The sequence below is a fragment of the Sturnus vulgaris genome, chromosome 10 (genome assembly GCF_052056855.1).
Source record: "Sturnus vulgaris isolate bStuVul1 chromosome 10, bStuVul1.hap1, whole genome shotgun sequence".
Taxonomy (NCBI): domain Eukaryota; kingdom Metazoa; phylum Chordata; class Aves; order Passeriformes; family Sturnidae; genus Sturnus; species Sturnus vulgaris.
In genome coordinates this window covers 5,403,605-5,422,701 of record NC_142252.1, presented here as the reverse complement: position 1 = coordinate 5,422,701, position 19,097 = coordinate 5,403,605, and the positions used below count along the sequence as shown (strand labels likewise).

Here is a 19,097-nt window from a genome sequence, read left to right as displayed (position 1 = left end):
ACTTGCCAGACCTCTGGCATCCCTACTCCTGCCCAGCTTAACCTGCAGGAAAGGCACTCTTGGGAATATTGCAGGTGGAATGGTCAGGAGGAAAGTCAGCACCCTCCTGCTCTATCTCTCATGGATTTACAGCTCTCCAGCTCCTCCAGGAATGCCCTGACCTGATCCAGAGGGCTGCTGTGTGTCCCGGTGCCGGTGCTGAGCTGGCACTGCCTTTCCCAGAATGGAGAGGGCAGCCTGGCACTGGCACTGGCACTGGGATGATGGATGGGAGCTCCTGCAGAAGAGAGCTTGGTCCTGGAGTTCCTGGAAGCTCTCCAAGCCTGGCTTTGCAGTTTGCCAAGTGTTTCACTTGTTTTGATGCTTTTCATGTCTTTGGGCAGTTTGCTGTGTTTATTTTGGGGGGAAGGTCAGCACTCCCAGCTGATACTGGGAGAGAAGCATCCCTGGAGACAGCCCTCCTTTCAGCAGCACATGGCAATGCTCTGAGATTTCCCATTCAGTGGGAGGCACAGGAGATATTTTGGACTGCAAGCTGTGGCTTTAAAAAAATCCACCCAGTAGTGATTTGAGGTTTTCTTCTTGAAGCCTTCCTGACTTTGAACATAAATTGCATCTGTTTTGGTAAGCAGGCTCCCAGCAAGCCAGACCTGTTCCTGGGATTACTGTGACCACAGGTATAGCTGTTTCTTTTCCATATGGGATGACTTAGGCCCCTGCTCCCTGCCATTGTGTGGTTGGATTTCACCTTCCTCCACGTCGTGGCATTTTGGAAAGAGCTGCTTGTTTTACAGAGCAGCTGTGTTGTCTTAATGCAGCTGTAATGTGTGTTTGTCTTGGGGCACAGCAGGACTAGGAAGAGGTTTTATTAGATCATTCCCAAGTCCCAATAATCTCTGAGTGTCTCTCAGATCTGTGGCTGTCAGCTGTGCTGCTCTGGCTCCGTGGGACGGGGTTGGAAGCTGAAGATGGGAAATCACTTGTGTGTGATCCTTTATCTGCTTCATCTCGGAGTTACTGCTCCCCTCCTGTCTGTAGCAGCCAGAGAGGACTTAATTCTTGTATCCCAGACCTGAAACCACAGCCTGACAGCCTCCAGGGGATCCTCCCTGCTCGAGGTGATGTTTGTGGGACTGCTGGTGGCTCTGCAGCCTGGATCCCAAGGAGCGTTCCCATCCCATCACCACTGACTGCCAGCATCGGGATCACGGTAAGGCTGCTGCTTCCCTGCCTCCAGAGTGTGTTCTGTGTGTGTCCTGCTGCCAGAGCTGGAGTTTGCTGCTTGATTTTCCTCTTCCCAAGGGAATCAGAGTCTGCTCGTTCCCCTGTGTTTGGACGTGCGCTCTCTGACTGGGGTGAATTCCCTCGGTGCTGGCAAATGTTTTATTTTATTGCTGCACTCCCCTGCCTTGCACCCCATCCTGTGATGGGCACATTTCTGGATCAGAGATGTCTGTTGCTCTCAGAACGGTTTCCTTTTCCTGCAGTGTATTCCCAGTATATATTGTTACTGTCACACATTGCTGTACTGCTCTCCTCTCACCCAGTGCTGGCTGCAGTGTGTTTGAGAGGCATCCCACTCCTTAAACACCATTTGACGTTTTCTCTGGCAGAGATAATGTGGGGATCATGCAGGTCACTCCCTTTTTCAATTCCTTACGTGTATCAGCTGTATATTCATCTCCTGCAGCTTTTGCACCATGGATCCATGAATGAAGTTTTATTTTAGGTTTGTGTAGTATCTCCTGTGCTGACTGTACCACTTGTATTTCAGTCTGTGCTTTCCCCTGGCATACAGCTTAGAACTCCCATTGTTGTCGTGCTGTTGTGACTGGTGGAGTCCTTTTAATTTTTCTGTATTTTGCTGCATCTTTGTTTCCTTCCTCTAAGAGCATCAGGGAGGTCTTTGTTGTCCAGCACGATCACGGCTGCTATGTGTCACCATGCCTCTGCTTGCTTGTTTGGGAGCTGCTGGTTTCCTAAAACTCAGCCTGGAAAGGGATGCAAATCACATCCTTGGGCTGCTCTGATCCATGTTCTCAGTAAATGTGCATTACTGTGTTGTCCCAGCAGCTTCTTGTCCCTTTGTTCAGCTGCTTTTAGCAATTCTTACAGAGTTTGGGGGAATACACAAGGGTTTCTTCCTTCCTCAGTTCTTTCATACAAGTCTCTATTCAGGGAATTTCCTGCTGCTTTTTACTTAATTGTGTTTTTTTTCTGTTGTTCCCAAAGGCCACCCAGGGAGTTGGACATCATGGAGCTGGACACACACCAGGGTAGGTAATGGATGTGACCCCCAAAATTGGAAAAGCCGCCGTGAAAGCTCTGACTCAGCCTGAAGGCTTTGGACCAGAGGAGGGAGATTTTCTCAATCAGGGGCAAAGCAGGCAGGCTGTGTTTTCTGATTGATCCCAGAGAGCTGCTCCTGGCCTGGCCTGGAGCAGTGTCCTGCATTTTGTTTCTCCCTCTGTGCCAGCTTTGCTCTCACATAGGACCCTCGAGAGCTCTCCCTGAGCAGCTGCCTGAGCCAGCTTTGCTCAGCTCGGACTTCAGCAGATCCTGTTCTTGGTGGCATTTCCTGGGGCTTTGGTGTCTTTAGTGCCTGGAACAGGCAAAGCAAAGGGTCCCTTTTTGGAGCTGTGCTCCCTGTGGTGGCTCATTGTGCTGTTTAACAGAGGGAAGGAGCATTTTGCCTCAGGTCTGCAGGGTCAGAGAGGGGCACCTTTAGTATTTGATGTTCCTGTGGGTCAGAAATGTCTTTGTGGAGAGTGTCAGTGGGTTTTCCTCAGCTTGCTGCTGCTGTGCTGTGCCGTGCTGCTCCTGGAACACAACACAGGCTTTCCCCAGCAGCGTTTTCCAGAGCTTTGTTCTCTCCCTTATCCAGCCCCTCGGGTAATTGCCCAGTTTCCCCACAGTGAGCTAAAGAGCCTCTTATTGCTGAGACAGCCCCTCTCAGTGCTGCTGCTCAGGGCCAGGCTTTGGGGCTCAGCCCTAGCCGTGCCTCCCCCTGTTTCTTTGGGTTTCTTCCTTGCCACGTTCACACCTTTCCACTTTCATGTACCTGCAGGAGCCGACTTGCTTCTGACACCGAGTTCAGTCTCCAAACATGAAAGAAGAGAAAGTCAGGACAGAAAGGCATTGGAGCTTTCTTCTTCCTCCACACCTGCTGTTCCCGCTCGTCAGGCACTTCCAAAGAGGAGAGTTCTCCAAGTTCCCAGTCATTACCCTTTACATAAGCATAATATAGTGCTGCACTTCCTACAGGGAAGCTATCTATTGTAGCAATCTGTAAAACAAAAGCTGAATTGCTCCTTCTCCCATTGCTCCCAGAATCAAAAAGCTGCCTGCTGTTCCTCAAATAGGGAGGCTGAAAGCCTTCATCAGAGGGTAGTTCATTTTTACACGACATTTTTACACTCAAGCAAAACTGAAAGCAAGGCATAATTTGAAACAGCCACGCTCACCATTAGAGCAGAACCACACAAATAAAATGCCTGGGATGATGGAGTTGAATACGTTGCAGTCAGAAAAATGACAGTTTGCAGGGAACAAGGAAAACTAGATGGATGAATGGGAATTAGTGAGGAGCAGACTTCCAAGGCAGACAAATCAAATTGAGAGCCTGGATCATTAGATTCAAAGGAAGCAGGTAAGGAGTGCACTAAATTGTGCCTTAAACAACAAACCAAGGGTCTCAGTCTCCAGGGAGAGTGTTGGAACAGGGGCTTGGCATATGGGAGTGGCTTCCAGGTGTGTCCTGGCCACTGGGCATTGTGACCTTGCCCAGGCCACCGTGTGTCCTTTGCCTCAGCTTCTGTGCTGTGGGGCATGGCAGGCACTGCCCATAAAGGATGCTCTGAACATCTGCAGATGTGCCCAGCTCCAGAGGACACAGATGAAGGTTTCCTGGATGGCCTGTCCTGGCACCTGCCACCTTCCAGGGCTATCACTGGGATCTATTGTCTGGAGCTGGCTTTATGCCTATTTTGTTTTGTTTTTTTTTTTTCCCCAGAAAGGTGAAAGAGACACACAAGGGGAGAAATTATTGAGTTGTTGAGTTTTTAAAAATTAACTGTGCATGATTATACCCAAGGAAGTGGCGTGGAAGAAATTCACTTCACATACAGCAGCTCTTTGCAGATGTGAGAAAATGTGGCATGGTTTGGACCTGCCTGGGAACAGCTGAGCTGGGGGAATTTGTGTGTTTTAAAAATGAAGCTCGTGTTTTTCTTGGACAAACTTTCAGGTCACTGTAACACAGAACTGAAGGTCACAATTCTTAAGAAGATTATGAAATGCCCCAGATGCTCAGCGTGGTAGTCTAGACAAGGCAGCCGAGGGAGAGATGCTGAAGGAAGTTCCTTGGATTGGTACAGGAAAGAAAAGTCCTAAGGATGGAGAACTCCACACAGAGCTTCCCTCGGTGCTTCTGCCTGGACAGTCCTGCAGAGACTGGTCCCAGCTGAGTCCTGCTCGAGGATAAAACTCATGGTCACAGGGGAACCACTCCATTGGAATTCCCACCTGGCTGATCTCCCCATTTCAGCTGAGGTAGAAATTTCACTGGATCTCACAGAGACAAATGAATGGAATGATAAGGAAAGTTCTCCAGCAGGAGCTGAAAAGCACCACCCTTGCTGGGGGTATAAACCAACACATGCTTTACAATAAGCAAAATTGATCTGATCATTGCCATAAGAACCATAGAATCATAAAATCATGGAATGGTTTGGGCTGGAAGGAACCTTAAAGCTCAGCCCATTCCACCCCCTGCCATGGGCAGGGACACCTTCCACTGTCCCAGGCTGCTCCAAGCCCTGTCCAGCCTGGCCTTGGACACTTCCAGGGGTCCAGGGGCAGCCCCAGCTTCTATGGGGACCCTGTGCCAGGGCCATATTATAAACCTGATATTAGTGCTGTGTAACTGAGGGAAAGGCATCTCCTGTTGTCCCAGGTTATCCATCGTTATCCCAGGTTTAGCCACATGAACCTTTACTGAGCAGCACTGATGTGAACACGGCAGTTGTGAGGGTTCTTCTCCCCTTAATTCCTTAATTAATAGTCTCTTTATTTTATCAAAGGCTTTATTATTGAAGATGTTCAGCATGTCCAGGGATTTTCCGTTCCCTTGGCAGCCTCCTGGATTTCACCCTGCCACCAATCCCATCACAATTTTTTTGCCATGGGAGGTGTTCCCCTGCTGGTTTAGTTGGCCAGCCTGGGATGTGGTTCCTTCCAGCAGCTCTTAAGAAAACCTTTGCACATCCTTTCCTTCATTTTTTCCCCATTTTCCTTTTAGCTTTGGTTATTTGCAGCAGGCTCTGTGGCAGCTGTAAATGTTAGTTAAAGCCTTATTGATGCCTGGTGTTTTCCAGCCGCCTGCTTCAGCAGTTTATTTGGGTCTCCGGTGATGTTTAGAGATGCATTTCCTCTCATCTCTCCCAGCTATATTTTACTGTTTGCTCATTTGCTTGATGACAGTTTGCTGCTGGGTTTTGGAAGAGCTTTGCAGTGCATTATCTTGTGAGTTAATCCTGACCTGCTTCCTTGACTCCAGCATCTGCCCTGGCACATCCTGAGCCGGACGCTGCCGCTGTCAGGAATTTTCTGCCAGGTTTTTGCTGTCAGTATTTTTGGCCGTTGCTCTGTGTCATTCATGTGTGGATTAAGCTTCCCTGTGATACCCTGAGGGCAAGATGAGATATGTCTCTGCACAAGGGATCAGCCTCAGTCCTGCTGGGGAGGTTCCTGATGGTTGGAGAAGGTCCAACCCACGGGATTTGTCTGGGATGGTTCTTGCTATGAATCCACATTCTGTGATTTTTGAGCTGTCCTAGGAGACTGCTTCACCTTTTTCAGGATGATTTAAGAGGATGTGCTGTTCAGGATTCCCACTCGAGTGTTATTTATTAGCTTTGTAGTGTCTTCCAGGCTGCTTTCTTCAGTGTAGTGTTGATTCCTTGGGGACAGAGGAAACAAAGGCAGGAAAACGCTCACAGGAGGGATAAAACAGGAGTCTGACTGATACCTTCTCTCTCTCTCCATGGTGTTTTTTCACAGATCAAAAATCAATTAGGGCGAATTTCACTGGGAACTCTTTAAACAATGTGATATTTCATTAGAGATTATTGCAGGCTCTTTAACATTTGCAGTCCAGGTGTGAATTACAAAATTAGCCGGATTCCTTTAACGATTTCCTCCGAGGTAACATTCCTCCCAGCACCCCGTGCCTGGAGCAAGCTGTGCAGCTGCTGCTGGAGAAGGGGTGTTTATTGCCTCCCCCCACATCCTGATGGAGACACAGGACTGGAGGAATGGTTTTGATTGTGACAGCAGCCTGGCTGGGCACAGGGCTGTGGCCTGGAAGATGAGAACTAAAGGAAATAAGAGTGGAATGTTGTAGGGCAGATAGAGAAGGGCTTTGAGATGAGCAGGTTTAGGTTTTTTTTCCCAATCTCTTATTGAGGTGTTATCAGCACAAGCTTGTGTCTTTGTGAGACTTCCCTGTGGCTTTCCAGCTCCTTCCCGTGTTCCTGGGTCTGTCCCTGCTGCCATCTAAACCCCAGAACACCAAGACAGAAGCACTCTGGAGGTGCCAGTGAATTTTCACAGGCATCTGGATTCCTTGGGACACTCCTTCCAAACCCTTCCCCTCCTGAAGGCACAAAGAGCTGAGCAGTGTGACTTCCTCTGCTCCAGTGCAACTCCCTCTCCATCATTAATCCTGCCTGGAACTTGCCCTTTTCAGTGCCCATTCCCTCCCTCGTCCATCTTGCCTTATTCACAGCCCAGTTATTGATCCTTATTTGGGGCTCATCTGTCTTAGTGAGCTCGGGGAGCCACCCCTGGGAGGGAGAGGAGCACCTTTCATTGCTTTCAGGGTGCTGTAGTTGGGTGGGAGGGAAACAGGTGAGTTTTGGGATGCACCACAGCAGGTTTGATCCAGTGGTTGCATTTCCTGAGTGCTGACTCTTCTCCCCACCTGAGCACCTGCTTTTCTTGGAGATGCTGCTTTTCCCTGGAAATTTTCCTTTCCTTTTCTAAAATCATCGCAGCCCCATTACAGCAGCTCAGCCTCTCCTCCCTCTCCCTTGAAGTCAGTAAGAGCAGGATTAGTCCTCAGGGCTGCCTGTAGAACCACATCCATCGGTGTTTGTCCTACTCTGCCCCCCTTTTCCCATTTCTTGTCCCCTCACCTCAGTTTTGCCTGTGTTCTTCTCTCTCTGCTCAGCTCTGCTCTGCCCCGGGAGAGCAGGGAAGGTTCCTTTGCTCACTGCAGTGAGGAAAGGCAGCTGATAAAACCCCACCCTCTGCACAGACCCACTGACCATAATTGCTTTCCTGGAGAACAGGAGGGAGAGGCAAACAGTTCTGATACTTTCCTTGAATACTCTCTTGGGCCCTAATTATTTTCAGCTTAGGATATTTTCTCTGTCAGGGAAGACTCATCTGTCTAATAATCCTTGCTGGACCAAGCACTTGCCCAGCCCTGCTTTGAGCTGCATGTAAACTTTCCAATCCCCTTTCCTCATAACCATCTTTCCTGATTTTCTGTGGATCTCCTTGGTTGCTTCCCTCTGCTGCTCCTCGTTCTGGGGCTGGACAAGGTGATTGAGGAGCAATTGTGCACCTGAAGGGAGGTTGTGGCAAGGTGAGGTCAGGCTCTGCTCCCAGGTAGTGACAGGTAAAGAGGAAATGGCCTTGAGCTGCGCCAGGCTGGACAACAGGAGGAATTTCTTCATGGAAAAGGTTGTTAAACACTGGAAGGGGCTGCCCAGGGAGGTGGTGGAGTCCCCATCCCTGGAGGTGTCCAAGGAATGCCTGGACTTGGCACTCGGAGCTCTGGGCTGGTGACAAGGTGGGGATCCATCACAGCTTGGATTCAATGGTCTTCGAGGACTTTTCCAACCTCAATGATCAAGGATTCTGTGATCCTCCCCCACTCCTCCAGTGACTCAAGATTTTTGCATCCCCCTCCCCTGCCTCTTTTCTAGGCTCCAGCATCCCAAGCCATTGCATTGCTCTTCATGGAAAAGCCATTCCAGACCTTATAAAGTTCTTGCTGTCCTTCCAGGAACCTTTCCTGCTGTATTCCTCCTGCTTTGCACTGCTGGACACACGTCCACATAGCTCACCTGGAGAGTTCTGGGGTACTTTGTGTTGCTTGAAAGAGCTGCATGTTCTGGAGGAGCTGGCCCTTACTTGTGAACATTTTTATTACACGAACCTTTTCAGCAAAATGCCAGTTATTATGAATCCTGAAAGAGCACTCTCTGCAGCTTCCAATTACAATCCTGGCTGCATCTGACTTGAAGGGTGTTTGCTATTTAGGGTGCATTTGAAAATGCATTTTGGGAGGTGTCTTTCATTTCGTTTGTAGTGACTAACATTATCCCTAATGCTGGAGGAAATTAAAAATGCTTCCTGCTTAGAAGCAATGAGTTGAAATGAAAATGTGCTGTGTGCTGGTCCATGGCAGCATCACCAGAATGTCTGGATGTGGTGCCAGGTGCTGCTCTGTGAGTTCAGCCCAGAATGACCTGGTGTATCTTTGGTGACTTTGGGATGGGAGAGCTGAGCCACCAAGCTGGGCCTGCTCTGGGGAATCTCCTGAAACTGCTCAGTTTTACAATGTTTACACAGATTATTTAATTCAGATGGGCTGATGAGGTCAGGTGGGCAGAGCTGTGTCCAGTTCTGGGCCCCTGAGTGCAAGAGAGACATCGAGGGGCTGGAGTGTGTCCAGGGAAGGGAACAGAGCTGGGGAAGGGCTGGAGAGGCTGAGGGAGCTGGGAAAGGGGCTCAGCCTGGAGAAAAGGAGGCTCAGGGGGAACCTTCTGGCTCTGCACAACTCCCTGACAGGAGGGGACAGCTCGGGAGGGTCGGGCTCTGCTCCCAGGGAACGGGGACAGGAGGAGAGGGAACAGCCTCAGGCTGGGCCAGGGAAAACTCAGGTTGGACATCAGAGGAATTTCTCTATAGAAAGGATGGTCAGGCATTGCAAAGGGCTGTGCAGGGAGGTTTGGAGTCCCCATCCCTGCAGGTGTCCAGGGAACTCCTGGATGTGGCACTCAGTGCTTTGGGCTGGTGACAAGGTAGGGATCAGGCACAGGCTGGTCTTGGAGAACTTTTCCAAACTTAGTAATTCCACGATGTGCTGTTCATTCTCTTCACCTCTTGAAAGTCCAACGAAGTGCAAGGGGTAAAGGCTCAGGAGGATTTGGTTTTGAGAGCTGTGGTTTCATGACTTGGGAATCTCTGGATAACCCTGTCATGAGCACTGGCTTCAGATCAGCTGCTGGAATGTTGTTCCACCTCTGCTGAATTATCCAGATCTCATGGAATAATTTATATTGGCTGAGGAAAAGGAGTCAGCCCAACATAAAAACTGTCCTGATGTGGGCTGAGCAGATTTGGGCCAGCAGTGAGAGCCTGAACTGGGCCAGTACCTTGTGTCCCATACAAGGGGCACTGGGACAGAATTGACAATTCCATCCATGATGCCTGAGTGCTTCCCTGTGCCTGTATTTGTATTTTCACCTTCCTGACAGGAACGTGCACAAGTAGATAAAAACATGCTCTAGTGGATTCCAGCATTAAGTCAAGAGACTATTGGATTTTTTCAAGGGCTCACACAACTCTCATAAAAAAGCAGGTTGTTATGTGTTAGTTTGGAGCCCTTTTGTTCAGCCTCAGGTGTTTTTATTCCTTCAGGGTATTTACTGAAAGGACAAGAAGAAAATGACTCAAGGTGGCATCATGCAAAAAACTCTGTGTTCAGCACAAGAGTGCTACATTTTGGCTTTTCCTCCTGCAGGAGTGGGATACCCTCTTTTGAGTCAAGTGTCAGATTAGAAGAGTAGAAAGTGGAAGAATAACCCCTCTAAATCAAAATCACACTGAAAGAAAACACTGCAGTGCACAATCGTCCTTCTCTGTGTGAGGCAGAGGTGGTAAGAGAAGGTACCATGTATGACATGTGTCAGTTGTGTTCTTTGATGCTCTCATGGCATCAGTGAGGATGAAGAGACACAGAAACACGAGCAGAACTTTAAATAATTACTGTAATTGAATGCTGTAAATGGAATTAATCCATTTCAGTTGTACCTGTTTATGCAGCCACAGTATTTTCTTCTTTTTTTTTCCTTCTATTTTTTCTTTCCTTTTCTTCTTTTTTTGTTTGGGTTTTTTGTTCTTGTTTTGTTTTAAGGTGCATATTTTTAAGGGGTCTAGTAAAGAATTTTAATGAATCTCTGGGAAATATTCCTAACTTGGTTTGCAATTTTGAATCCTGAAGGCTGCTTGGCTGGGAAACTCCATAAACCCTTACATTTATTTGAAGTCTCTATCCTGGAGCCTTTCCTCGGTATGGATGATGCATTTAAGCTGAGGGGAGGCAGAACAAGAAAAGCTGACCTCGTGTTTTGCACAATGGATTTTGCAGGCAGAGATTTAATAAGGGGAATTCAATCTTTTCTATTCAAGGCACTGTTATCCATATGCCACTTTTCAAAACCTGCATCTTCCTGCAAACATCTCGCTGTGCTTGTAGGCTTGTCTTGAGGTTTGATTTTTGCCTGGAAAGGGAAGGCAGAGTTAAGGTTGTTTATGATGTTTAACTCTGACTGCAGCATCTCATTTGTTGCCTTGACTTGTTCAGGGAGTTTTCAGCACCATCTCATTACTGAATCTTCTGCCTTTCTACATGTACTGCTCTTCCAAGGGTCTCTTTTAGGCAGGTAAAGGCATTTCTGGTGCATCCATCTGGGCATGACAGGCTGGGGCAGCTGGGGTTGCTCAGCCTGGAGAAGAAAAGGCTCCAAGGAGAACTGACAGACCATTCCAGTGCATAAAGGGGCTCCAGGAGAGCTGGAGAGGGACTTGGGACAAGGGTCTGAAGTGACAAGACAAGGGGGAATGGCTTCCTGAGAGTAGATTTAGGTGGGATATTGGGAAGGAATTGTTTCCATGTAAGGGAGGTGAGGCCCTGGCACAGGGTGCCCAGAGAAGCTGGGGCTGCCCCTGGATCCCTGGGAGAGTCCAAGGCCAGGCTGGACAGGGCTTGGAGCAGCCTGGGATAGTGGAAGGTGTCCCTGACCGTGGCAGGGGGTGGAATGGGATGACTGTAAAGCCCCTTCTAGGGATTCTGTGTGTATGTGAACCAACATTCTGCTCCTTTTCACCCCAAAGCAGCCAACATGTTAAGGCTCTCACAAGTGCAGCAATTTGTGGTTAAAACAAGCTGAAATAAAGAGCTCATGGACAGGATTAAAAACATTTCATCAGATACTGCATTTGGCTGCACTATCCTGTTCTGACCTGCACACTTGGGAGAGGGGAGAGCCTTGGTCTGGTGCTCCCCATGATGGGCTGAGCAATGGGATGTGCAGCCAGCACCAGCATCCAGCATCTGGGACGCCCTGCTCAGTCCTCAGGGACGCCATTTGTTCCTCTGTTCAGGCCTTGCTTCCCTCCTGCTTGTTTAAGTGTGGATAATCTCCCTGGTACAGTGGGTATTTGTTGTTGGACTTAGCCAAAGCTCCAGCAAAGCTCGGGGTGAAGGCAGGAGCAGCTGCTGAGTTGTTCCTCTGATGGATTCACTCAGCACCCCCCTGCCTTGTGCTCTTGTGCCCACTCACCTCTTTATTTTCCTTCCTCTCCCTTCACTGCCATTCCTTTGCTGTCTTTATTCCCTTTCCTTTTACCTTCTCTGTTCCTGGCACCTGCCACCCCTATTGTGGAGCCACCATGGGAAGTGTCCCTGCCCAGGCACTGGGTGGGAGAGATGCAGCCAACAAAACGCAGGTTATTTTTTATTCCAGGCTTTTGATAGCCAACCTGGATGACTGTCAGCTAGGACTTTCATCTCCTCCTTCCCTTGCTTTAGGTGAAGAGGACAAGTGAGGCTCTGGAGAGTATTCTTGGCTTGCCTGGATTTTGCAGGGAGATGCTTGGAGCAATCCCATGGCTTGTGTGAATCGTGCCCCCGAGCCCCTCTGTGTGCAGGAGCTGAGCCACACAGGCTGTGAGGGAATAGCTGCAGCAGGAGCCTTCTGGGATGGGGTGCTGCATATTCACACCGACATTCACACCCACTTTTCTCAGCTCTGCTCATGTGAACACATTAAATACAAACACAGGCGCCTTTCTAAGAGGTTTCAGCACCTCAGGCTTTTGCCAGCCATGCAGGTGAGTGAAAGCTTCCCTCCCTCCCCAGCTCTCCATAGGGACCAGCTCCCTGCTGCCCACGCTAATTGGGGCTGTCATCAAAAGGAAGGAATTTCCAGGCGAGTGGAGCTCAGGCAGGGCTGGGGCTGGAGTGCACAGCTGCCCCTTCCCTTTTGTCCCTCTTCCCCTCCTGCCTTTCCTTTTGCTTCTCTCCCTTCTGTTTCTTTTCCTTTCGGAAAGAAATGCTTTGTTTTGAGGCTGTGAATGCAAACGTGCTCCCCTGAGCAGCAGAGGTGTCTCCCAGACTCCAAGGGGCTCTGGAGAGGCACAGGGCAGGGCTGTGCTGCTGGAGGGGACAATGTGACACTGGTGTAGGGGAATGTTCCTCAGCATGGAGCATCTCCTCTCCACAGCCAGCCCTGCAGGAAAGGCTGCAAACCTGGTGCAATTCCCAGCTCTTCCAGTCTCTCTCTCAGCATAATCTGAGACATAAAAAACACCTTCACATAATCTTCCATTCCTCGTTTGAAGATGGTCTCTGGTGCTGTGCCCAAAACAGGGTGGGTTGGTTTAGTTTGGCCACTGCCACTGGTCCGCAGAGGCATCAAACCTGTGCATTGATCATTTGTATCATTTTGGGAAGTTTTTAGCCCCGGGCTGGGCTTTGCTGGAGTGGCCAAGGCTGGTTATTCCTTTTTCAGACTCCCTTCTCAACACAGTCCAAATGGAAATATGTCCTCAGAGCATCCCCAGTTTTGGTAGCACTCCTAACATTCCCTGCTTCTCCTTATTCCAGGGCTGTAGTGATTGTTGAGATGATGGGATTCTGTGTCCTGCCACAGAGCAACCCCTTTCCAGACACCTGTGTCTTCAGGGTTTGTCTGGGACATAGGAAACATCCACTCCCTGATGGTCCTGAGGGGCTGAACTGGATAAAAACTCACCATAGATTTCACATTTGGGGCTCCAACTTTACTGAGATACCCGACACACCTTTTAGGTACCAAAGTAATTGGATTTATCCAGATTTTTTGGAATGTGCCACACAGTCCTGTCAGCACTAACTCAGGTCTCCAGATCACACAGCTCCAGCTCTGCCCACACAGAAATTGTTCCTTATTCCTAATGTCACCTGCCAGTTTGCTTCCCAGAGCTCCTGGGGACCAACTGTGCTTTCCTGTGCATCCAGCCCAGCACAAAAGGTCGAGGGAGGAAGAGGAAGGAGGGATGACAGCTGGAGAGACGGCTCTGAGCTGGGAGAGAGCCAGCAATTCCTTATTGATCCGCTCCAAAGGTGTTTGGAAGCAGCTTTTGGCCGGGGGGGCTCTGCTGCAGGGCAGGTGCTGAGTGAGCACTTGTGCCAGGAAAATGGGATTTTCTCAGGGAGGAAGACAAGGGCAGATCCCACCCCAGCTTTGCTGTCTCTCAGGAAAAAGGAAGGATTTTGCTCAGCCTGGTGCTGACAGCTGTGTTATTAACAGAGTGAGAGGGGGTGAGGGAAGCCTGGGCTCTCTCCCTGCCCCCAAGGCCAGGTGTGGTGATGAAGCTCAGTGCTGTAAAGCTGAGCTTATTCTGGGCACTTAACCCCTCAAATTTACTGCAAATTTGCACTAAATTTACTGAGGGCTGGACTGGGGCTAACTGGGACAGTGCTGCCCACCATTGGAAACCACCTCCCAGTTCCACAGGGATGCACAGAGAGGCTTTCCCCAGCCCAGGGCTGTTCCTTCCAGCTGGAAAAATTCATGGCTGGGGAGGTCAAGGAGCCAAATGCCACCAATGGGCTGCATAAAGGGCTGGCTGATTTTATGGCCAATAATAACATTTGTAGTTATACAAGCCATGCTAAAATAGGGCTAATCAATTCTCATGCTGCAGGTCAGCAGCTGATTGCTGCAGGGGTCAGCAAGGAATTATTTCCTTGCCATTTACAGCTTTATTTAATTGGCCAGATGCATTAAGGGCCTTTTAATTATTTTTTTCTCTTCTATCCTCTGAAGCATATGGAATGAAGCACTTCCAGGGACTGGTAGGGCACCACTGCCTTGTCTGGGAGGGCAGATCATGATCCCTTTTAAGGCTGGGATTTTGCTGGGAGTTATCAGGGTAGGTTCCATTCCAGGAGGGGATATTTCAGCAGTGCTTCCTGATAACTCAGAGGAAAATTCATTTGGCTCTTCAAAGCCAATCCTGTGAGCAGGATCTGCTCTGAAGTCGAGTCCAGAGCAGGGTAGGAATTTTCCACTGCTGTGCTCGTTACACAGGCATAGCAATTTCTGTAATTGTTGATTTTAGCTTCACTTTCAAAATCACAACAAAACCACTGGGAAAAATCCAAATTGAAGAGCTTTGTTTTGAGTTGAGTCGAATTCTTTGCTTAAAATGGAACCTGCACTGAGGAGCCAATGCAGCACTGGAGGGTTTCTGCCAGGGCTGGTTTTGGGGAAAAGCCTGGAGATGCTCAGTGCCCTGGCATGGACTGTCCCCTTTACAGGGATTTGTCCAGAAGCATCATTCCCTTTCATCAGGGAAGAGAACAGATTCCATCCATTTCAGTGAAAAATGCTTTTTCCTCTTCAGAGAAAACCTGCAAAAGAATTTTTCATTTCAGCGGCTTTCCACTGAAAACCTGCTTTTTTCCAGGGAGGATTTTTAAAAATTAATTTTCTCATTTGATTAAAAAAAAAAAAGAAGAAAGAAAAAGGCAGCAAATTTGGGCTGTTTAAAACATTCTTTTCAAATTAGAAGCCCCAGTTGCTGCGTGGGACTTTCAGAGGAGCTGAAATTTGCCCTGGTTTGAATTGGAGCATCACAATCCTTGGAACAAATTTCTTCTCTATTGTTGTTTTTTGGGGTTTTTTTTTGTGTGTGTGGGGGGGTGTTCTTTATTTTTGTTTGGTTTGTTTTTTTATTTTTTTACTGTGTGTTTTACAAATTTTAGGAATTGCTGACCTTCTGTCTGACTTTTGAGAGGGAAAGACAAAAGCTCTCCCCTCCTCTTGCAGGAAGGCAATTCTATTTTAATTTTAGCCCCTGTTTTAACTGGACACATTTATCAGGAAAGAAAGCTCTGATGGAGAAGAGGCTGGCACTACCATGTGTGTCCAATCCTGCATTATTTACTGCAATATCCCTGATTTTTAGCCACTTTTTCTGCCTTCTCGAGGCTCTCTGCATATCCAGAAGGATTGTCCCTCTCCTGCTCTCAAGATGGGCTTGATGATGGGAAAGGCAACCTCACCCCTGTCCTCAAGCAAGCTCATGCTGGAGGTGCCTAATGAGGTGATTAGAATGATTAGGATAACGAGGCAGAGGTGTGAGATCCTGTGTTATCCCACTGGGATTGCACCAAGGCACGGGAGACTGGAGGATGTAGCCAGGTAGGAAAGGGGAGGGTGGGAGCACAGCTCGTGGTGCTGAGGAAGGAAAGTCTTACCTGGACCGGGGTTTGGGATCCTGTCCAGGCAGTGCCACCTTGTGCAGGTCACTGCTTTCACGCTGGCTGCAGTGGAATAAACTCAGTTTATTCCTGCTCCTTCAAATCCTGCCCTGAGAGTGAGGACTGGGGTCTCGTGGGGAGTCAAACCCTTCCCGCAGGCTGGATTAGGTGAGGAGTCTCCATCTCAGGTCTGCAGCGTGGAAAAATCCATCCCCAGGGCTGGAAAGGTCCAATGAACCCTGTACAAACTCCACACCGAGGGCAGAATTGATGCTCATTGCACTTTGTGCGTCTCTGCCCAGGGTGTGACTTTGGCCAGGATGGGAAGGGCTGCGGGCAGCTCGAAGCAGACCAGACTGGAACAGGCAGGAGAGAATTCCAAGGACACTGTCCTGGCTGAAGGCAGGACCCCGCTGGGCTGCTGCGCTCCAGCGCCTCGCAGGGAGACGTGTCCTTCTGTCCCCACGTGTCCTTCTGTCCCCACGTGTCCTTCTGTCCCCACGTGTCCTTCTGTCCCCACGTGTCCCTGCACTGCAGGGCTCTCGGGCACTTATTGTCACTTCTGATCTGCGGGGCTGGGGCTGCTCCTTCCCCCCGTGCTTCCAGCAGGGCTTGGGGTTGGAAGCAGAATTCCCGGGAAACGGTGCCACTCGCAAAGTCGAGCTGTCACCCTGTGGCTGGCAGAGCTGCTGGGCTGTGTCTCCATCCACAGCAGTCACACCTCTCCTTTTTATCTCTTAAGAGGCGGCAGTAAATTAATTGAAGATTATTAATTAGATTAATTGTAAAACTTCCATGAATCACCGCCTTCTAGATCCCAGTCTATAATCGTTTGCCTTCCATGACCAATTAGATGGGGCCAGTTAAGGTTTTATCCTTTTTCAATATGGAGAAATCATTATTTTCATTGCTCAAACACAGACTGGGCAGAGTTGGGCTCACCTGCTACAACCTGGACTTCCGAAAAATGCCCCAGGAAAATGGTTAATGAATTCCTCCAGTTGTGCTTTGCTTGCTGAGCACACGGGGCTTTAGGGCAGCATTCATTTGCTCTCTGGCCAAAATCTCCTGCAAAAAGCTTTGCTGAACCTGTGGGTGGGGGGATCTTGGCTGGGTTTCAGCAGTACCCTCAATTATGCCCTGATTTTGAATCGAATATTCAAGTTACAGCTGAGTTCAGTAGTGCTGGCTGAATGGGGGACTGGGGGGGGAGAGCGAGATTCAAACCTGTTCTCCCAGCTGGGAAAAAAAAAAATCTGAAACTTTAAAAATGCAAGTCAGTTCTTCATTTTGATGCTGCATAACTGTCTGTGTGGATGGGAGAAGCAACTGGACTGTAATTGCAGACACAATCTCTATTTCCTCTAATTGTTCCCGTAACTTGATTTACTTTGGAAATACTCAGTGGATGCTTTCCTTATTTACTGTCTCTCCTCACTGCTATCACTTTCCCTGCCTTGACTGATGAAGCACAATCATAATTTCTCTCCATTTGGTGTGGACAGATCCAGTTGGGCTCAGCAGCAGCTTGTGCAGATAAGGAGCTTCTGGCAGAATGGTTAATATCAATCGAGAACTGAATGAGTGATTTATGGGGGAGAGGCCATGTGAAACCAAAGACACACCAGATGAATCTGGGATTTCAAGAGCACAGAGGAAAGTCTGAGCATGGTGCAGCTCTTCTGTAGATAGGTAAAGGTGTTGGGAGATGGGAGAAGCCAGTGGAATGTGTCTTTCCTCAGTCTTTAGACCCTCAAGGCTCTGGTGCAATACCTCTAGGAGAATTTCCAGGTGGCTTAAGGGCTTCACTTGGCCTTCCAGGCTTAACTAAGGTGGCATGTGGGGTACAGCACCCCAATGGACACACACACGTCTTTGATCCATACCTGTTGGGATGGCAGGGAATACAGACTGATTTTTATGGCATCCTGAGAGGATGCTGCTACCTGGCCCTCCTCAGCATCCCTTTTCCTGCCTTCCATGCTGTTGGTTTTCTGCACATCTCAGGATCTTTAGGACTGGAGTTGCTCCTCCCACCTCCTGCTTCTGGAGGTGGGCACAAAGCCTCGCTGGCTTTCCACTCAGGTGTGTTCCTTGCTCACCTGGTTCTTCTCTTCTTTCCCACCTATTTTCTTAGGACTTCCCATGGAGCTTGGACATCTGGGCTCAGCTACAGCTCAGAGCTCCTGTCCTCCCTCACTCCCATGTGCTGAGGAGGAAAGCAGGCTGTAACAGCTGCTTTAATTTCCTCAGGTCTCCTTTCAGCTGCTGCCTCACAGCTCCAAGGGCTCCCACCTCAATCCAAACTAAACCAGTTTTTGGCCACAACTCCAGATCTATTCCGGATCTTATTTCCCATGTGCTCTGTGTAATGTTTTGTCTCTGGACAATTTTTCCTTTTAATTTTGCCGTGAAAATTACCTAAGCTGGCCGAAAGAAGTGTTTCAGAGCTGACTTGCTGATTGCAAGCCAGAGCTGAGGGCTGCCTTATAGAGATGTTTTCTTGGGGAATAATCAGCCCGAAGCTGGTCTCGGAGGAGGGTCGCAGATGAGAGCTATCAACGGAGGGGTTTATGGAACACAAGGCTTACTCTTCAATTTCAATGCAGATAAAATCTGCCAAGTGAAGTGGATCCTTCCCTTGTCACTTCTGCAGAGAGAGATTTTATTAACACCAATTGCATAGAAACAGGGGGCGGCCACGGTGCCCCCATGGAGATAAAAAGACATTAATGCACTTAGGCTGTGACAGCAGAGAGCAGCTGGGTTTGGTTTATGTTCCTCTGGACTCCAGGGGGACTTCTGCACGAGCAGGGAGGGGCTTTGGGGCCGAGTTCAAAGGCTGATCGCTCCAGCAGAAATACGGGTGGAAAGGCTGGGAAGGAGCAGGAGCAGCCTGGGATGCAGAGTGTGGGTGACAAGGTCTCGAGTGGCCCCAGCTCTGTGGCAGTGTGGGTAAGGTGTAAGACCTCAGGATCACTGGAAATGAGATGCTGAGCCTGAGGATGGACAGGTGATCATGGGAAAATCCTGCCTGGATGCCGTGGTGGCTGGGTGCTGGCATCCTAAAGCCTTGGGAGCCTGTGTGGGGCTGTTCCTACTGCTCACCTGCCAGAGCTCCAGTCACGGTCATGGGCTGTGTGTCCTGCTTGGGCTGGTTTTCCACACTGGTTTTCCCTTCCCAACAGAGTCATGGTCACTGTCTCATGATACTGTTGGACCTGGAGCTGAGCTTTAGCCTGACCCACACAGTGGATATGGGAAGCTTTGGGAAAGGATTGTCCTTGATGTGGGACACCCATCCGCATCCTGCTCCAGAATCCTGCACCCATCGTCATTTCTCTTACAGGATCCCTGAGCAGGAGAAGGGCTGTGCCCCATTTCCAGCCCTGTGCCCTGGTCCTCCACAGGGCATGGTTTTGTTGAGGCTTCCCATTGCCAGCTCCATCTCAAGATCCCCTCATTCATGGGCCAGGGTTGTTGGAAAGGC

At 49.2% G+C, this 19,097-nt stretch overlaps 1 protein-coding gene across 1 annotated transcript in view; it reads left to right on the top strand.

Annotated features, from left to right (window-relative positions):
* The first annotated feature begins 610 nt into the window (after positions 1-610).
* Positions 611-19,097, top strand: part of LOC148222555 (uncharacterized) — a 48,424-nt gene continuing 29,937 nt past the window's right edge. The window contains exons 1-3 of the mRNA XM_088170614.1: positions 611-677; positions 1,039-1,210; positions 2,233-2,276. The gene's annotated coding sequence lies outside the window, so the exon portion shown is untranslated. The remainder of the gene's footprint in view (positions 678-1,038; positions 1,211-2,232; positions 2,277-19,097) is intronic.